The sequence below is a fragment of the Emydura macquarii genome, unplaced genomic scaffold (genome assembly GCF_026122565.2).
Source record: "Emydura macquarii macquarii isolate MOO-44397 ecotype Brisbane River unplaced genomic scaffold, CSIRO-AGI_Emac_v2 contig_1876, whole genome shotgun sequence".
Lineage (NCBI taxonomy): Eukaryota > Metazoa > Chordata > Testudines > Chelidae > Emydura > Emydura macquarii.
Window position 1 is genome coordinate 11,640,001 of NW_027132013.1, and position 21,181 is coordinate 11,661,181.

The window sequence follows — 21,181 nt, forward strand, 5'->3', positions numbered from 1 at the left end:
TTTTTTTTTTTAAAGCCAAATTCTATGGCTCCAGGTTCACAGTCTGTGGGGCTATGGCTGGGTGAATGTGGCAGTTCATAGCTCTCAGAACTATTGTCCCAGGCTCTCCTCAGACTCACAAAGGGAACCCTGCATGGATTTATAGTTGATTTATGCTTGGAATTGCCCTTATCTACAACAGCTATAGTTGTGCTTTTCTGTGTGACAAATGTGGGAAAGGAAATTCCCTCTTGTCCCTGTAATGATCAGCGTACGCCTGGATGTATGAGATCTAACTATCTTTTAATAGCTGGCGACCATGTGGAATAAGTGTACAGTGATGAGGTGATCTACATTCTACCAATTTAACTCCAGGATTGCCATTCTTTGCAGTTGGCAAGTTCGCCCAGAATCACAAGGCTAAACCTCACTTGGTTGTTTACAGCTATCTGGCGAGACCAGATGGAGGCCTCTAAAAGGGTGTTTTTGTGAAGCAAGCCCGTGAGGTGTGTTGTTCTTAGCATGACATTAGTCTCCAGTGCAGCGACCAATTCCAGCATTTTATTTTTACTCCTATTCTGTTCACATGCTGAATTCCTCATTTATGTCAGACCTATTCTGTTTTATGATGATTATGTCTGTTTTCTGAAGTTATGATCAAAACATTAGTTGATGCCAACACCAGCTCTGCATTTACATACGATTTATTTTTCAAAAGGAACTTTCTGAGAATGAAGGGCTCAGACTTTCTTACAGCTGTAAAATTAATCCTACTGTAAAGCACAGTTTATTACTTGGAAAAGAAGTCTTTATCTAGGAATCTTTTTGCTGACAGTAAATACATTGTATAATGCTTATATTTGTCCTGGTTTAAGTAATTAGTCCAGTTACTGGACACATTCGTACCTTGTCAGAAGCTTGAGGGCCATATTTTATTTCATTTACTTTGCCTGAAATTAGGCAGGTTTTATTTGTCCTGTTTTTTAATACTCACAAGCAGATCATGTAGACTACAAGTCCGGGCATACAGTGCCCTGTCTTGTTAAGAGGGGCTGCTCCACCATGTTGCATACTAGGACTTGTAGACTCCATAGGCTGAGCTTTTATGTTAAAAATGAAGGCAGATGTGAAGCAGATTGCAGGACTCCAGGTAGCTGGGACTTGACCTGTGGGCAATACTAAGACCATCCTGGTACAGGCCAATGTAAGGATGTTACTGTGATTATAATAATATGAGCAAAGATTTAATAATGCAGCCCACTTCTTAGTGTAGTGAAACTAATTTAATTTTTTGAGTGACAATTGCAGTTTAAGAATAACAGCTTTTAGATTTTGACTGTAGCTGGACTTGGATGAGGCACTAAGAATTTTGGGTGGATGAGTGGCAATCCTGTTCCCTGTGATTGTGGTTTGCAGAGCAATATGGGCTTATACACAGTGTGGTGGGAAAACAGACTGGTTCAAATCCCAGGGATTGATTTCCATTGGATAATACACAGTATGGATTAAGTGTAGATTCAGTCCTTTAAACTGTCTTGTGCAGTTGCCTCATAATTTGTGCTGCTAATTTCCTGCTGCAACCACACATAATAGAGCATGCCCTGCTGGGTCTCTCTCTGAATAACACCACATGTATGTGAGACCCAAGCACAACTCAGCATATGGGTATGGGCCAGGAAAGAAGAATATTTAGCGGCTCTACTTAATGAAGATCTTGAGTCCTCCAGGACACCTGGTCTTCAGAGTCCCTAGTCAAGTGTCAGATAATTAGGGTACCAGGGGAGTGGAGAGGTGATGGAGAGCCATGCCCTGGATGCTGCTTGCTGTGAAAATGCTGATTGGGTGCCTGAGGATAAATTTGACATGCAATGGCAGAGGAAGGGCTCTTTCCTGAAGTACTATTTCTTTTCCACTTGATGCGGGAGAGAGACAATGGAACTGTAAAACTGCAATGTCCGACTCACCCAGATCTCAGTATGGTGTGGCACATGAGGAAGTTTTCTGATTGTAAAAAGTCTTTTGGTAGGCTATGAAATGGCTGTTTTAGTGAACAGAAAGGAGTTATAAATCTTTTCAAGAAACCTACTTTGCTTGTATTATTAAATTTAAAAAAGTCTTGTTTGATCATAAATCATTCAATGTTTTTGCATTTTATTTCAACTAAGCTAATTGAAATAACTGCTCACAGTTCAGAAATGCCTCTCTTCCACAGATTCATCTTCGTCTAAACCAGCCAGAATACCACTCTTCCTTACAGACTGGCAGCCACCTGCAGGGCCATAAAAGGTACTACTCCTCCTTCCATTAACCATGACAGCTTTCTAAATGAAAGAAGGAGTGTCACCTCAGGACCCTGTGCAGCTTTTCCAAAGCACTTACTGAGAAATGCAGAACAGGTGCCATCCACCAGTACTGCATAGTTAGCTGGAGTGTTTAATGGGGTCAGTTCCTTTGTACTCAGGAAAATCTTAGAAGACCGATGTGCTACCTAAAACCAGCCTAGGATGACTAAGCATGATCTGCCAATTTGGTCCTGACAGCACTCGCCAAAAATGGTGAGTTTAGAAGGAGCATGAACACAGCTATGAGATGCCCAAAGATGACAAGTCACAGGCTCTGGACAAAATTATTCCTGCTGCCAGGTCAGTTTGGAGTTTGGAAATATGTAGAACTGGAATTCCGGTGTAGCCAGAGGACGCTTTCAAGAGAGAATCTGCACAGAGGACCAGTTCGTAGAGATTCTACAGCTCTCTCTGCCTGCCCTTCTTCTTCTCCTTAGTAGGAGAAGTTTTGAAAATCTTTCACTTTCTCGAGGAAAAATAACCCTCACCAGCTAGGAATAGCAAGTCTGAATCAAGACTTATCCTGTATGTGGTTGCTTAACGAAATGTATGTCTTTATTAATCGAACCATAAATGTAATTAATTCTGTTGAATTACTTTAATTGGAATGAAGACAGCCGTGTGGGGAAAATACCTGGAACTAACGAGCCTGGATTTTTTTAGCATCCGGAATTGAAGGAATCTTTAGTTTCAATGTAGAGAGCAAAAATAATTTGAAGTACAATTAATTCTCCATCTCCCATGTTGTAGCTTTAATGTCTTTAGCAGCAACTAAAACATACAGAGGCTGTTGCCATCATCTTCCTTTTATGTTAGCTCTTCCTTACCTGCTGCACTGAGGCCCCATGGCACAGCATTAGTGTGTTCCTCCCTTTCTGTCAAGTCCTTATTACTCAAATGCCATTTGCAACCTGATTTTCCCCAAGTTCCCTGTCTACGTCAAGTGTGTCTCATATGTTTTCTTCATCTTGCATGCGTCCTGTGTATCTCCCTTTTCTACTGACTGATTCCTTTGTTCTAGTCTCAAGAGAGTTCCGTAGCCTGTGCTGAGGGTATCTCTACACTGACTCCGCTGTGTCGGGCTCCACGGATCGACACAGCAGGATTGATGGAGCGGGCAGTGGAGACCTGTACAATCGATCCCAGAACTGCTCTCCAGCCGACGCAGAAAATCCACCACTCCCCCAAAAAAGAGTAACGCTGCGTCGACCGGAGGGCATTTCCTGTCAACGCAGCGCAGTGAAGACGCTGCTGTAAGTGAAAGTTAGTAAGTCAACGGGAGATGCGCAAGTTTCAGTCCGTAGCTTGCGTATCTCCCATCAACGGCGCTGGCAGAGTAGACCCGTCCTTAGTCTGACTGGAGTTACAAAGTGTTGGCCACTGACAATGTGTTTGCTACGGCTCACGCATAGTCTGACTGCCCCTTGTTACATAAGTGTGACCTTGCCTTGGATGAATTTCTGTTTAATTGAAAGAAAAGGAATTCATGTCCACCTGGTGCAAACAGCAGCAGAAGACTGCAGGCCCCTGCTTTGTAGTTCGTCAGCATAGGCTTTAACTCTGTTTTACATTGGCTGGGTAACTACACTTTCCTTTTGTGAACTAGCTGGCTGACAAATGCTACCTGGGTAAGTTTACCCATTTCTCGTTCGGGCAACATAGAGTTTAGTTTACCTCGCTTTTTTAATACCCACTACACCGTCCACTTGTTACTCACACCTCTTCATTTTTTTCTTTCTGTATTGGGATGGGGAGGGGAATTAAAATGTATGATGGAACCTATGATGGGTGCTTGGATGCTGCACTAGTAGAGGGCATGTGAATACCTAGGCAGTGAAGCTGGTTTTTTAACTTTTAAATGGATTTTTGCTATAACCAAAGCCTACATTTTTTGTGGATTTGAACCTGTTTTCTCCTTCTACAATTGCCTTTGCCACTCCTGGCCTCTGCTCTTCTCTACTTCGTCTTCCTGCTTCGGTTGCTCAGAAGAGGAGCTGTAGGCTCTGTATTTGCTGCACTCCAAAGGGACTGGAAAGAAACGTCACTAATAGAGCTAATGTCACAGTAACTGCATGGATGTGATTCAGGACTTTAATTCCACTTCATTCTCTGAGGCATTGACTTATAAAAAGGTTTTATTGTATTGAAAAGCAACAGGAATATAAACTTAATAGTGATAGCTGTTCTCTTCTCCTTCTAAAGCAAAATGTGATCTTCCACAAAGGAAAGGAAGACAAGGAAAGAACCTTTCTAGTAGTGGGGCAATACTGTCGTTCTTGATGCTAAATGTGTTGGAGAAAGGAGCTGTATTGACAGTGCAGGAGGCGGGAATCTCTCCCCATCCACAGATCAAGCACATCTTCACCTGCACTTCTTACCAATTTACCTCAGACCTGACATGGAGAGAAAAGAAAGCATTGCCCTTGCCCATTCAGTATCTGGCCTCTCTGCCAACACAGCTAAGAAAAGGGTAGTTATGAATTGCTGCCAGTATTCTTAGGTGATGTAAAACCATAGTCGCTTCCTGTTGCTTTTCACAGATTTTTAAGCCAGAAGGGAGCATTATGATCACCTAGTCTGACCGCCAAGAACTGTAAGAATCCTTTTGTCCAGTTTAACGCCTTGTTCTTTTTTTTTTCTTTTCCTGTTTTGCCATCTCTTGTTTTTTATCAGCCTTTTATTTCCCACGTTCTGACTCTTGCTGTAGCTGTGCAATACCATTTTCAATGCTAGGGCTGGAAAGGGGAAAACTACTGGAGCCCCTGTCAAGCAGAATGTAAAACGCCATGCTGACAATGTCAGGGGAATGCTTGAGCATGGAGAAGAGGGTGGTTTCTGGCTTTTTTTGCCACAGCTCAACACTGTACACCACTTTTAAACCAGCCCTTGAGTAAGTTGTCTTCTGCAACATTAATGAAATTGGTCGTGAACTTTTCAGTGCCACCTGGGAAGAGTGGCAGGTCTATTGAGAGAAGCAATTTGGCAGTCAGTGTGTTTCCGCTTTGTCTGGAGCTAGTCCATGTGGAGCATCCTAGTTTAAAAATCAGCACCACCTGTGGCCCGTCCAGGACTATAAGTTGGACAGCTGTATAGCTATTCAGCCATGCAGATGCAATTCTAGTAGAAAATGTGACTTGGAAGTACAGAGCAAACCTTTGTTTGAGACTTCAAAGGGACAGGGCTGCCTGGCACGTCTCTCCTTGCCAGCACATTGCCAGTTTGTTCCTCCTCCTGCCAGTTCCTGTGTTTTCTTTAACTCTGTTGATAATGGAATTCCTTTGTTTCCTTGTTGAACAAACTGGGATCACCACTGGGAGCTGGGAAGGGAAGCACCATGGGGAGTGGGGAAATGGCAAATGTTTTTGGGAGAGATTTTCACATAGGCACCTAACTGCCATTTGTGCCTTTGAAAATCTCTCCCTTCCCCTTTTTTCACTGTTGCCTGTAGTTGCACAGTTTTGGCAGTAGCTTTTTATAGAAAGTCCACTCAGGTGAATGGAAGATCAGAGAATAATGGAGCATCTTGTTTCATAGAAGCACACAGCACGCTGAAGTGATTAAGAGACGATATCTGGGTTAAGAACTCTCTCTGCTCACTTAAAAGGGAATAGTTTCAGTGGTGGAACTGATCAGCCCTTCTGCAAACTCTTTGTAGCTTCTCTTGAGAGTTCAGTGGAATCCACCTCAGAGGGTTGGTCATCACACAGAATTAAAATAAAAAGATATAACCAGGTTATGTGGATTCTAAATGTATCAGACGAGTCAGGTGAGCTAGGCGGTGAGGGGAACTAGCGTCTCATCTGGAAGATAACTTTCCCTAGGTTAGCAATAAAGATAATTAGATTTGCAGTGACTAGAACTGGTTGGTAATTTTCTGATGAAACTTAGTTTCATTAGAAAATGCCAATATTGTAGAGCCAAAACTAAACTTTCCTCAAAATACCAACAGGCTTGCCACCTCCCTCTGAGCTGCAGAAGGTGGACAGGCACAGCACTAGGGCGCTCTGCCTCCTCCCACCCCCCAAGCTCTGTGGGACAGGCAGTGCCTCTCCGGCTTCCCAAGCTGGAGCCTTGGCAGAGCAGCTGGGCTCTTTGCCTCTTCAGCTGCAGGGCTGGAAAGTTCTTGTCAGTTTCACAAGTGAAAGTAACAAGAGCAGTTCCTGCAGGCAGTGGGAAAGCCAAAAACATTTGTTTCGGTTCTCCCCAAATGGAATTCGTTTTGAAATCTCTTTCCACTAAAAGTTCCATGGGTTTTGGTGCTTCGTCCTGCTTTGACATTTAACTTTTTTCAAAAACATGAAAATTTTCATGGAGAGGGATTCCCTTTTTTTGACCAGCTCTAGTAGTGATCTCAGTGCCTCAGGATTGTAAAGATCACCATATGGCAGGAGTACTCAATCTCCCCCCCCCCCTTCTGCCCCCCTGCCCCCTCCCCAAAAGTGATGACCCCCCCCCATGCCATGCCACCCACACCCCTATGCCATAGTACCCTTACTTCTGCACTGCTGCTGCGGGCAGCACTGCCTTCACAGCACCTGGCCAGCAGCCATTGCTCTCCGGCCACCCAGCTCTGAAGGGCTCTGGCTGCCAGCCATGCACGGGACTGACAGCTGCAGCCACAGCATGCATGGGGACTGACAGCTCGTGACCCCCCCCCCCCAATAATCTTGTAACCCCTGGAGGGGTCCCGACCCCCAGTTTGAGAATCCCTGCCATATGGGCATCATGCAGGGAAACACAGGGATAATTTTTGTTATGGAGACTTACTAGGATTTGGTGAATTTGCAACAATGAACTCATTAAGCAGAACTCATACATGCTCAAACGTTTTTTCATGCTAGATATACTTACAGTTCCTATTTTAAAAAGGAATAAGGATTTTGCCCAATTATTAGTCACAGTGATAACTTGCCAGGAGACTCAGGGTCTCCCATTATTTGCTTAAATTAGTAAAGGTTGCAGTGTCCTAATCTGTAATGAAGAGGAGGTCCTGGCATATATCATTCTGTCTTTATTGGAGACCTGTAGTCTCCATAAATCACATCTTCACATTAAAGATTAAGACAGCCATGAGGTAAGAGAGAAGCATGACTGGGAATCAGGAGGACTGGGTTCTCTTTCTGGCTCCGCCACTGACTCTTGGTTTGACCTTGGGCAAGTCACTTAACTATTCTGTGCCTTGGTGTCCTCATTCTTAAATTTTATCTACTTGTGGAAAGAACTTGGAAGCTTTCAGATTAAAAGTGCTAAGTACTAAATATATCAGCAGTCATATTATAGCTGTTTTTTGGTTAGGTAGCTTCTGTATGTGTGTAAATATCTGCATTAGCAGAAACTAAAAACAACTCTTCAAGAGATCTCCTGGTTCTTTGTGATTGCTGTGTATGTCTTTTTTAATACCAGAGGGTTTTCAGAAGTGCTGTGTCCTGTGTGTGACCTGGTTTCTCTGTCCATTTAAACCTCCATTGCTCTGGGTGTTTGTGCTCCTGGTAGTTGTCAATTGGATCAAAGCTTCACAGAGTCTACAGTTCACCCTTTCAAATTCTCATTAAATGCAGTTTATCTCTCTGCCGTTAAATAGCCTGTTGTTTCATTTTACAGTTTGATTATTGCTGTCTGGGTTTTCAGGGTTTTTTTTAACAATTTTTCAGGTGTGTGTGTGTGTGTGTGTGTAGAGTGTGTGTAGAGTGTGGACAGTGCACAATTATTTACACAGCAGCTCCCGCAGCTCTAATGTAACATTATCATTTAAATGCTTGCTGAGTATTCAGTCAGTCGAAGTCTGTACGGCATGTTCTGCAGTGCTGGAGCCCTAGGGTAATGTTTTTCATAGCTGTTTATTCCTAAATACTCTTGACGGAAATACAAATGCCACCAAAGTGCCCGATATGGTTTCAAATATTGGAAAAGGGGGGAATAGAGGGTCTTCTGTTGTTTCAGAGATGGCACTGAAAAAGAGACTGAGAAGCAATAGGGGCTGATTAAGAGAGAAACAGGTTGATAAAACCAAGTAGAAAATTGATCTGCAAAGCTTGCAAGTTTATTTGTAAAATTCTCCTCCAGAGAAAGCTTAGACACTAAATGAGAATGTACTGCCAGTATTGAGGTTAACTCTTACCAGCCCAGGGCAGTTTATTATCTGCCCTTTCCTAGAAGGACCATTTCTTCTTTGTTGGATTTTCTTGGTGAAGTAAAAAGAGAGGCTACCTCAAAGGTGCCTTTTAGAGATCCGTCCAAAGTGAAACTTTGGGATTTGATATAAAAGAAAGCAAAGCACCTGCAGATTTAAAGGCACTTTGTTGTAGTGGGCCTGGGTAATGCATGTTGGGCTTTCATGTCCATTGTGCTGGCAGGGATCAGTCTATGTGTTGGATCAGTTTCACTAGATGATAGGAATAGCGATGGGAATTTTATGTTGTCCACACACTAGGGCACCCCAATCCATAGGGCTCAAGGCATAACCCAGTTAAGGCATTCCCACCCTTTCCCAATCCGTAGGACTCTGGGGGAAAGGCACCTACCCTTACCCAATTCACATTCTAGGGCTCAGGGTCTCCCATTCCCAGTCCATAGGGCTCCAGGGGTAACCTAGTTAATTTAAGTACCCAACCTTTCACAATTGTAAGGCTCTGGGTGTAATTTTCTGAGGGCTCCTAGGGTCTTTACCCATAAAGGAGCCTTATACAATAATAGCTTTATTCTCTATTTATCAACATTTACCAAAACAGAATACACATACTAAGCATACAAGGCTCACCATGCCCAGTAAGGCAGACAAACTTCTCTTGGTGGCCAGTCAGGATTAGGTCATATGTGTAGAGCTCTAGCAACTCTGACTTGGGCTGTCTCTTGGAGTTAGGTTCCAAAGAACTTCCTTTTGGACCTCCGTTTATATAATTAAAACTTGGGTCCTGCTTAGCTGTATCTTAATCCAGGGGTCGGCAACCTTAACAAAGGGCCGTGCCCAATCCTCCCCCCCGTCTCTTTCCCAGTGCTGGCAGCAGTGTCGGCGACAGAAGCAGTCTGCAGCCCTATTCCGGTGGCAGTATCCACGGCGGGTTCGGTCTGCAGCCCTATTCCGGCGGCTGCAGTGGGGGGGGGGGCGCATCTGGAGCCCAGTTCTGGCGGCGGCAAGCACGGAGCGGCACGGTTGTGCCCAGGGCATCACGTGCCTCTCAAAGTCGGCACACATGCCACAGGTTGCTGATTCCTGCCTTAACCGGTCATTTTAAAGGAAAGTACTACAAACACCAATCCTAGCCCATTACAAAACAGTTCTTCAACCAATCATATCCCAGGACCTTAATTGATTTAAATATTGCACACTTAGTTATGCAACAGACAGAAACCATCAAAGAACCAGACAGAAATCATTCAAATAAACAATAGAGATGTGGGTACCATAAAGACTTTACATTTTACAACCACAACTGTTGATTAGTGATTTGTGGCCAGACAGAATGCTATCTAATAAAGTTTTCTTTAAACAACTTAAGATCTGTTTCTTTATCTGGCGGTGGTAGGTACTATTAGGATAGTAACACCTCCTTAGCAGCCTGATATTACATTGTCTTGATGTAATTTAAGGAATGAAAATGTGACTGCATGCTTCTTATTTTATGGCTGCTGCCTCTCTTAATATAGCTGCTATTGCTTAGCCAAAAAAACAAGGCCTCAGACCTTACATTTGGGATTACAAATGTTCATTGAACCAAAAAGGAAACAAGCTCAGTTTATAGGAACATTGTTAAATCCCATTGCAGAGGTCTGACTTTTTACTTTCCTGAAGATATGAAGATTTCAAAAGCTTTTTTTGGTGTCAGGATTCATTTTTTCCCCCTTGATATCTATCCTTCATTAGAACAGAGGTCAGCCAAAAAATTGTCAACCATCACATAATAATAAGATCTAGCTCTTATATAGCAGGTGCTTGTGTTGTCATTGTAAATTTCAAGCTTGCCGGAGATGCGTCTGTAGTGATACAGGCCCCAATTCAGCAGAGCACTTAAGCACTTGCTTAAGTTCCACTAAATTCATTAGGAATTGAGCATATTTTTGCAGTTGAGGCCACAATCTCTGTATGCATCAAAGAGAACACAGAGGTGTGTACACGTGCATGCATGTATTTGTAGGCTTGCACATATGCATGCATGCCCGCACACACACACACAAAAGGGGCAGGATTCAGGTCTAATATTGAACTGATCCAAAATTCTTGAGGTAAATACAGAGTCTGTTTGCATCCTCAGAGATGTGACATAAAGCTGTTCAATCCCTGCCCACCGTTTTGTTACCTGAAAGACTTTCTTTCACCAAATTCCATTGTTTTAATGAAATCTCCCGTGGCCTGATGTGACCCCTATTTTATCCCTTCTTCACCTCTGATCCTTTAAAGGTCTTCTCCAGCCTATTGTACTTTAACTTCCGAGAGCACTAAAAAGAAGTTCAGCCTTTTGCCACTTCTTTCCTGCTCACGTAGATGTAGTCCACTGCAAACTCTGCACAAGGTTGACTTGGTGGAAGCATTTCCTAGCCCAGCTCTGTACCTGATTTTTCCCATCAGCATATATAACATGTTTGGTTTGTGGGCTTTTTTAAATCTGATTCCACTTTCAGCTTTCTGTATTGTTCTCAGGCTTTCAACTTGAGTGCCCATTACTTGCAGTTTTGTTTATACCAAACCAAAGGTAAATTGCTGATGTTATTCACAACAGACTGTGCTGCCAGAGGTGTGCAGATTAAATCTAGGGTGTTAAATTCAGATTCCACGTACCATGCTTTTCTTCCCTCTCCCCCCTCTTCACTGGTGACAGGGAACGGTTACCATAGCAATAACATTTTAAAGTTTTCCAGAAGTGCTACAGGAATAATTTTCTTTCTCTTCCCCCTCGACAATTCAGGAAAATGGAGCTTATTACAGATAAAATTCTTTTCCTTCATGACTTGATAGGAGACTAGCAGGGGCACTCTGCAATCCCAGGGAAAGCTGTCTGCAACTCAGAACTGCTCCTCTGAAATGAGAAGCCCAGCTGAGCTGCCCACTGCTGCAATTTGCTTGACCTTAAATGGTTTGTGTCTCCTTCACTGTTGACTTAGATGGTAGAGTTTGTGCTGCCTACAAATTGTAAATGGGAAAAGAGAGCAAGACGTAATAAAAAGAAACAAAAATACTGAAAATGTATAAAACCCTTGAGATCCCCTTAAAAATTGAAAAGAACAAGAGTAATAATACTTATAAGCTGCCTTTAAGTTACTTCTCCCAACAAGCCACGTGGGCTGCTGCGCCAGAGCAGTTAAAACTGCAACACAGTAATACATAGGGAAACCCAAAAATCCCAGTAAAAAAAGACCTCTGAAAACTGAAAGTCTTCCGGAAAGAGAGCGGGAGGATGTAAACATAGGGTCAAGAGCGATCACATTAAAAAAAAAAAAAAACTATCAAAGGGGCAAATATCAAGTGGTGGCTTGAAAGTGGGGATGTACAGACTGGGATGGATGTGATGGGGCAGCGAACACCCTACGGCCCACTATAGCATAGGCACAATGGCCTGCCAACTTCAGATATGATGGTGGGATGCCTAAAAAGCAAGAGGTGTCACAAGCAAGATACCCATTCATGCAAGATTCAAGGATCAGCCCCCAGATATAGCTAGAGCCTGCACCATTACTGATTTTAACAACCTCTAGGGCAGGAAATGATTTTAATTCCTAAACTGATGGTCAGACTAGTGCAAAGAAAGTACCTTCCCAATAACCTGGAACCATCCTAAATTTTAAAGCTCCAAGGCCTCTTGAGCTGGAATATGCAAGTATAATTCAGTGGTGTGAATTGGGCAAATCTTATTTTAAATCAAGATGGTTCCTGACAGTCTGCCCTATAAGTACCTGGGAAATAGAGGTGACTTTTCTCACCAGGCATCGAATGAGGCAAGAACCTGGACAGCTCAAATCTAGATGTTTGCAGGTAGAGTTGGGATAGTGGGACATAAGCTTTCCTTCTTGTCTCCTCCCACCCCCCATTCCATGTTCCTGCCCAGATGGGAGGCTCAGAGCCCTTCAACACCCACTGGCAAAGGGTCCACCGCCATGTAACAGAACTCTTATCAAGTTCGACAAACTCATTACACTTAACACATTGCTGTCATGATAATTATCTATAAAGAATGTCATGTAAGGTTTCAAATGGAAGTCTGTGAAACACTGGTCATTGATATCGCTATAAAATATATTTATTAACACTATATGAGGAATTATGGGTAGTTACAGATATTATGCTTTCACTTCTGTTACCAGACAAAGAGGTTTTCTTCCAGATAAGAGGGGGGGATAGTTATCTCCCCATCTGTATTGTATTGTAAGTTGAGCATGGTGATGCCAGAGCCAATGGACAGTTCAATTGCCTCAGAGATAAACAGAAGGAGCAAATTAACGTGAGGATTTGAAATCAGCATGGGAAGATGCTGGAGTCTGAACCCCCGGGGTTCATCGAGGCTTTGGTGACAGACAATAAACTCTGAGGAACAAAAGGAGAAGCAAAAAGACATTTTGGTTATCCATCACTGAGTGAACAAAGAGGTCAGCATTCTTTGCATCTGTGAACAGTGGATTCCCAGCCATGTATGTTGGTGACACTAAGTGCCTTAGACAAAGGTCGTTAACTGATGTGTTAAGTTTTAGCCACTAGAAAGTATGATTATACTTTTGTTTTATTTGTAACCATTTTCTCTTTCTAGCCTCTCTGCTTAGTATTACTTAAATCTCTCTTCTTTCCTAATAAACTTGCCTGGTAGCAAGGGAGAAATTGAACAAGGCAAGTCAATGCATACACTATGTGGAAAGGAAGAGGAGATTCTATAAGAGGAATCTCATGCATTCAGGGGACTCATAGTGGTATTAAGGCCTGAAAATACATGGCCTTCCATGCCTCCTTATCTACATTCCCCTTATGGGGATGATAAGGAACATGTTTATGAATGGGATAAACAATGGTTAGATAATAAAGAGCCAACCCTAGAAGAGGAAAAGGAGATTCAAATTCCTGTAGCTCCATTAAATAGAAGGTATAGGGCAGCAATAAGTGAGACTTGTTTTATTATAAATTCATGTCAGTTCTGTTGTACTGAAGTGAGGTGTGCACCCGCAGCTAAACCAACAGAATGGTGTGCATTCGTGCTCTTTGGTGACAGCAGACTGGTTATTGCTGCGAGCATCCACTGACTGGGGCTGGATGCAGCCAGGAGACACTTCTGGAGAATTCGGGAACTGAAATACACCAAGGGTTAACCTGCAAGGCAAACTTAGGACTGGCAGATTCCAAAGGAGTTTGTTTTGCTGGCTAACCCAGAGAGGTGGCAGAGAGCTGCAATGAAGTGTAGCACCAAGAAATCCCTCTTTTGCTAAGGCAGAGGGATACCAGGGTGACACAGTTCTGGATGCCCCAAGAGTGTGGCACCAGATGGCAAAAGGTTACACAGTGTGGTGAGATGGCCTCTTCCTCTGGACTCAGAAGAGGAAGTGCCCCATCAGAGCAGCCAGTGGTAAGGGGAATCATAAGGCCCTCTATGGTCTCCCTGTTCTTAGTTTTCATCCCAGGTCTTAAAAAACGCATCAGATCTGGCATTTTGCATTCTTTTCAGTCCAGAAGCAACATTTGTGGACGTTTATAAAGATCTATGTTGTCATTCTTCAATTATCAAAGTTTGTGTTTTCTCCCAACCATCCGTTGTTCAGATGTTTTAATAATTCAAAAACCCCATTTGACTTCAAACTTGGCATGTGCTAGCTGCAGCAATATGCTCTTTGCTGGGTTGAGAAATAAGTTACAACCAAGTAGAGGGAAAACACGTTACCCTATTGACTGACGTGGGTTGCTGAGTTTGGCTATCCAGACACACACACGTTCTGGCTCCCAGAGCAACTACACTGTAACCTGGTCACACCAGCACAGGTTTTAAACTATCAATGACCTGTATATACAATAAATCCAAATACTGTGTCAGCACAAGGAGCTGAGTAGCAGCTGCTGTAGGAACCAGGAATTTGAATTTCCCAGTTTTTGTGTATTAAATAGGGGAAAGGTTGGACTCCAGAGTGCTACACATTCCACTGTTCTTTCATTCCTTTTACAGTTGCCTGCAGTCTTGCTTTTACTTAGAAACCCCATGAGTTGCTCTCCCTTATACTTTTTTAATCATATTGACAACCTGATCTTACAAAAAGACAATGTCAGTGCATCTCTGTAGGAAAGTGTCATAGCTTCATAGAGACAAGGAGTGGGTTTAATTATAGCTACACCCCTCTAGCTATAATGAAGGGCCTATCAGCACATCCACTCTGTCCACATGCCTATTCAGGGGGTTAAAATGCATTGGTGCAAATTCATTCATTCTGGACTGAAGTAAAGCGAGCAAGGTCTCAGCATGGGCATAATGACTTTCAACCCAGTTCGGTAACAGATCAGTTCAGCTGTCTAAATTGCAGATGTGCAAAGGGAGGCAGGGCTGTGCTTTGGCGTACTTTCTATTTTCATGTTTATAAATAAGAAATTGCCTCCATTTCAAAAATGAAGTGTCATTGCCTTTAGCTAATACAGAGCAGCTGACACCTCCATGAAACCTTTGAAATGTTCCTTAGAGAACAGTGAGACAGCATTTGTCTCAATCGGGTAGTGGTCAGAGCATACAAGTGGGAGCCCAGAGTTCCTGAGTTGTGGAGTGCCCCAGGTTACTGAGAGCTTAGACAAAACCTCAAAGACTGGATGTTGAAGCATCTGTCATTCTTACTGAGCATGTCTGCTCTGCGTGGATAATTACTAAATTCTAACTGAACAAGCCAATCCTGCTCCCACTGATGTTACTAGCAGATCTGCTATTCATTTCATTAGGCACAGTACTGGGTCTGAAACTAGCAGAAACCTCTCCCAGCGTAATTAAAAACTGAGATAGCTTTTTGGGATGGACTTTCTCTGATTATTCTGAAGACCTGGCTAGGAAATTGGAAGGTTTATCAGAGGATATTACAAAACCTAATGCCTGGTGTGACACAGACACTTTCTGTGGAATAAGGTGCTTTTTCAAGTATTTCTAAAGCAACTATCATTGTGGTATCTATACACCGTCACTTAATTTTTGCCTCAGTTTCCAGTTCAGTAATATTGGGTAATATTTACCTGCCTCCCAGAGAGATTTGAGGATTAAGTTGGTAATTTTTGTAACCAGTGTTTGTGTCCTCATAACCAGTTCACCTTTTTGCCTGTGAATTCTCCCCTGCACTCCTCTTTGCATGAAACAATCCCAAAGCACTGGGTCCCCACTCACTGCTTAGTCAGTTCCCTTTTAAAGACCCCTTCCTCCTGGAGACTCTTATTTTAAAAAAGTCAAACTTGTGACATTGAGGGAATAAAGTAGCTCCTTCCTATGACTCTCTCCCAAAGTGTCTTACCTTTCTGGATCTGTCTTCTAGATGGTAAACTCTCTGGGGCAGGCACTCTCTTGATATTTGATTCTTTTACAGCACTGAGCCCATTGTTGGCACCTTACTAATAATTATAAAGTGCTTTGAAGAAGAGCGCTTTGAAGAAGTGCTTTGACGCAGACGCTTGGAGGTGGAAGCTACATACAAGTGTGCGTTTGTTAGCTCCGAGCTTCCTGTGCACAGTCCCCTCTTTCAGGCAGAGGAAGGGAGAACATGGACAGTCCAAAGGCCAGTCTCTGAGGTGTTTTGCCTTACAGGATCGATGGAATCACAAAACGGTAAAAACTGTCAAACAAGCAGAATTTCCAAGTTCAAGTGTTTGACTGCACTTGAATTCTCTTCCCTCCGGGGAGAAGAAAAAGCTTTAATTTATAAAGTGTCACAACACATTACAGCACCTCCCATCTCAACACACCGCTGCATGGGGCTGACATTTGTTTGCTTTAATTTCTCAAAATAGCTTTTATTTAGAGCAAATGTTCTCAGTTTAATTCAAACAGTTCTTTTTCTCCCCTACTCTGTACTTGCCAGTTCCCATGGGGACAGTCACTCCTGCAGTGCTGTGCCTGGTGTTGGTGAACTGTCAGGCCTTGTCAGAGGTTTTAATTATTTTTCTTATTAGTAACACAGAACTTCTTTTGTTGCCTCCAAACCGAAACGCTCACTAGATAGATTGCAATGGCAGTGGAAGGGGTCACCCTGTGCAAGAACAGTCTGCGAGGCTAGTCTGCACTTTGGGCAGAGTGGGGCCTCTCCCTTTCCCAGACCACAGCCTCATCCCAGAAGAGGGAAGACACAGTTGCCACACTACAGAGCAGAGACACTGAAGGAAGCCCTGCTGACTCCTCGGCAGGACCATGAGGGGATTGGCACTAGCCAGGTATCCATTGCAGTGGCATCAGTGGGCCCTACCCTGCACAAAGTCATGTGTTTCAGAGTTAACATCCCATCAAGATTAATGGGACAGTTCACACCTCTCAGGGCTGTGGTTTTGGACTCTCTGGCAACTCAAATAGCCATCACTGTATCAATTGCACTTGGGTTCACTTTCAAGTTTTTCTGTGCAGCATTTAGTGGTATTTGATCATTATGTTAGTGCCCAACGACCCATCGGGGCTGGCATCCAATTGTGCTGGATGCTGTACAAAAACAGAAAAGAGACCATTCCTGGAAAAAAAAAAAAAAACCCTATGTTAATCTGTAATTTACTGTGTGTTTAGCGAGGGCCATTACTCTGCCCTTTTGTGTTTTTTGGCTGTAGTCTCGTGGGTATTGTGATTTTTGGCTGTGGTTGCAAGCACAGTAAGTGTTGCATGTCTTGTGAATGACTAATACAGATAACAGAGAACAGAGAGGGAGCCTGGCTACACCGTTGCCTTCAGTCTATGGAATGAAATTGCTTCAGGAGTGGGAGCGATCCAATTTACAAATTTTCTTACTGGACGTCGGTGAAGTCTCTCTGGTATTAAGTAAAGGCTCAGCCTCCTGAATGGACAAACTCCATGCTTGTTTATAGCACTGGCACTCTAAGCCTGTGGGGAAAGCCAGGTTAACCCATTTCAGAGGTTCTAGCATGGCCATGGATTCAATATTCCTCATGTCTAATTGCACCCCAGAGCCAGACTGATTGTTTCTCTGTCTAAGATACATGTAGACTTGGAAGAAATAGATTTTTATCGGTAAATGTCGATTAAACATTGATTTCGCCCTACTCTCGCAAGCCAACAACAGAAATTCTCATTGATGATAGCTGAAATTTACAGATAGGTGAAGTACGAAAAATGTTGCTTGAGAACTTTGTAAAGTTTGATCTAAGGATATTTACTTAATATATTTTGACATGGTATGTTGACAATTTGTGTTTTAACGGTTATAAAGCTTTAACTTTTTGAATCTCAGTGTCTACTGCCTTAAATAATTTTGCATGCCCCCCACCCCAATTTCCCACAACTGTGAACATTTAAATTGATAAAAATAAAATGCTTAAATGTTTAAAATCCATAATTTTGTGCAACTGTGAAAACATAAGTAGATAAAACCAGAAAAATGCTTAAAAATAAACATCAATATTGTCTCTCAAAATTATTTAAAATGAAACTCTGCCAAGCCTACATCTTTGATATCAGATTAATGGTGCTCTAGTCTTCACATGTTTACTTCCATTTGGGCAGAGGCATATCCAGTGCCATTTAAAAGGTAGATAATTAATTGATGGGAGTCTTTTGGAGGCGACCAGTTTCGTTTTTTGTTAAATAACTGTAACCTTTTATTGCTGGGAAGGTACTTGGAAGCAAATCACTGGAGCAGATTGTGTAATACAATCTGTCTGTTTTTCTGCAAGTTTGCATGAGCAATTCCAAACATACAGGTGAAGGAATACTGATTGCTGCCAGTGCACCAAGGGAATTGTTTTGGTTGGAAGAAGTGAAAGGAGAGTGCTGAAGGGAACAGAACAGTGTTTGGTTGATTGTCAGCCATTGGAGATGTATCCCTGGAAGTTTAGTTGGTTGGGTTGGGTTGGGTTGGGTTGGTTTGGTTTGGTTGTTTACCCATTTTCCTTGTCACCTTATCTCCATCAGTGCATCTCTGTCTCTCTTGTGTGGCGAGGAAAGGACAGCCCAGTCAGAGATCATAAAACAAGGAAAGGAGCGAGGGAACATTAAGTACCTGTAATCTCTGAAACTGCTGCTCCCTCTCCCACCATGTGGGCCTATGGCAATCGACTGCTCCCCTGCTTGGATCCATCTGACCTCCTGCTGTGTGAGACAAATGAAGTAATTCCAGGAAGGCCAGCAATCTTGTGAGGGTTAACTGTAAAGCGCAGAGGACTTTCCCTGAAGAGCCTGTGTCTCTGGAGCCTTTTTAGATTACTCTGCCTTGTGCTTTGGAAATCACAGCTTAATCAATCCTTCTGCAAACAACATGTTCAAATACCCATTCTGGCTCAAACACTTAACATGTTTGCGTGCTTACCCTGCACCCTCAAAGATAGCACTTGGCTGGGCTACAGAGGAGAGCCGGGCTCACGACTTGGTAGAATAATGGTTGGCTTTGTGTGTTGTATTCTATTTTCAGTCCTTTACCCTCCTTGGTTTTAGTAGCTGAATGAGTAAGGGAGACTGTTTCTGAAAAGGAGATGGAAGGGCAGGCTAGGAGTGAGCAAGCAAGTTGCTCTGTCGATTTGGGAGTCTCAATGCAATCAGTGGCAATGTTAGTGTAATTTAATGGCAGGGGGTGCCTTTTGCTTTTCTTTCCTTTCTCTCCAACCTATTTTTTTCTTCCCACTGTGTAATCTAACCTGCATCCATTTAGTCGTAGCTGTAGCCATGCCTTTCACTGCCATGGGGTCTCAGCACATGGTGCAAGGGCCTCCAGTTCAATACTCAAACAAAAAATGGATCTGAAGGGAGTTTCTAGATCTTGATGATTTTGACTGTGGGGTTATTCAAGTGACTGGAGGGAAAAGCAAACTGGAACTGCTGGCACCTTAGTGCTATTAAAACTGCTGCAAATGTTCACAGTGAGTAGGAGGCATGGTTGCACCAAACCTCTTCCTCGCAGGGGCTATTACTATTACGGTGCACTACCTTGAAGAAAGGATTATTAGAGAGTCATGCTAATAAATGGATAAAACTCTAGTAAAAGTTAGTTGGTTTTGCCCTCTTAGACGCTCTGAAAAGCCGCTCTTCCTCTAGTCTGCCAGGACATTGTCTGTGGAGTTGGTCCTGTCTGACCAAGCCTCTCATCCCCTTTCTGTCAGAGCAGCAACTCTGTGCCTAATTCCCTTCCTATCCACTCCTCCCAACACCACCTTTCAAAACTGAAGGTAGGTATATAATACTCTCCGCAAGGACAGCAGTAGTCTAATTAGATCTGGGTTCCCCACTGCTTTCTGCTCTGCTTGTCACCCGTTTCTTGCAGCATTCACTTCTAAATCAACATCCAGGTAGAACAGGGCTTCATCAAGTTCAGTGGGTGATAGCTTTTGCATGCATCAAGCAGGGAAGGTGAATGTAAACATGACAGAATCACAATTCTCATTTAACACAAAGACGACTTGTATATACTCAAACCATTAAGATCTTGTTGGTAACACAAGTATTTCTTAAATCCAGGCTTTCCAACCCGAAAGTTGTGGGGCAAAGATCAGCAGGTTTGGCATTGTATCAAAATTAATTAAAATGTGAAACCTTATTGCACTGCTCAAACTACTTGTTTGAGAGGCATTCCCTCTCAGGTGATATGAGATGCTTGTGGATGGTGTGTATTGGGTTCCTAGTGTAATTTAAGGTGTTGGCTTTGACCTTTAATGCTTTAAATGGGCTGAATCTTAGTTACCTCATTCTTGTGTGGTATAGCAGCATTTGGGATCAACAGATGCACTAAAGATAAGAGCCGGCTGGTTTAATCAGGAGGGATTAAATACAGAGAAATTTCAACATAAGGCCCTCAGCCCTGGAATTCTTTTTGCATGTTGGCTTGCCAGATCCCAGATTTGTTAAACTTCAGGATACACTGCAAGATGGGTTCTCCTGGGTGGGGTGAAGGGGGAGCCTCTCACTTGAAAGAACCTTGAGGAGCTTGTGTGTTGAGATACTGGGTCCTATCTGTGAATTGTATTTCTCTGGTGTTTGTGTCTGAGATGGGCAAATTCTTAAAAAGTGCTAAGGAAATGACTCCAATTCGTTACAGAGGGGAGTCTGTATTGGATACAGCTGGGGAGTCCTACCCTCAAACTGTTCAGATAACTAAGAGAAGGCACTCTCTAGGGAACTCAATGCACTTTTTAGTTGCATTTCTGTATCACTATAAATAGCCTAAAAATTGCCTACGGTAAAGAAAAAACAAGTGGGGGGGAGATTAAAGGTACAAGGTGAGGACAGGATGTATGTTACCTAGGAAGGGGGAGCTTGCCCTCCCACTCTACTGTTAGAGGTGGTGTTACTATAGTTGGGGAAATTTCTTCTGTGCTTGCAAAATAATGAAAAGGCCTAAATAGCACTGGCAATTTGGAGCATCAGCTCAAACCCAGACGTCAGTTCACACTTCCAAGGAGCATCATCAAGTCAGGAGCTAGAAAGCTGGTGTTAGTGAAAGGAAAACAAGCTTGGTAGTGTTTTTAAAGAAAAAAGTGTTAATTTTATCAAATGCAGTGTACTGAGATCCAAACAAACACAAGTTGTTAACAGCTTCTAAAGGACGGAAGTGAATATTATTTAGGATCTGGGGAAAGGGAGCCTTGCCTCATACAATGGCTTCGTGTACTCCAGCATTTTTGTGGAGACAGCATACTATGGTGTCCAGCACCCTAGCTAGACATGCTGTGCGTAGATCTTCAGAGCATATTTTCAAAAGTGTAATTTTGGGTGCCTCAGGTTTTGGATGCC

At 42.9% G+C, this 21,181-nt stretch overlaps 1 protein-coding gene across 3 annotated transcripts in view; it reads left to right on the forward strand.

Moving 5' to 3' along the window:
• Window positions 1-21,181, forward strand: part of LOC137159393 (transmembrane protein 263-like) — a 286,196-nt gene that overhangs the window by 169,041 nt on the left and 95,974 nt on the right. The gene's annotated exons all lie outside the window — the stretch shown is intronic.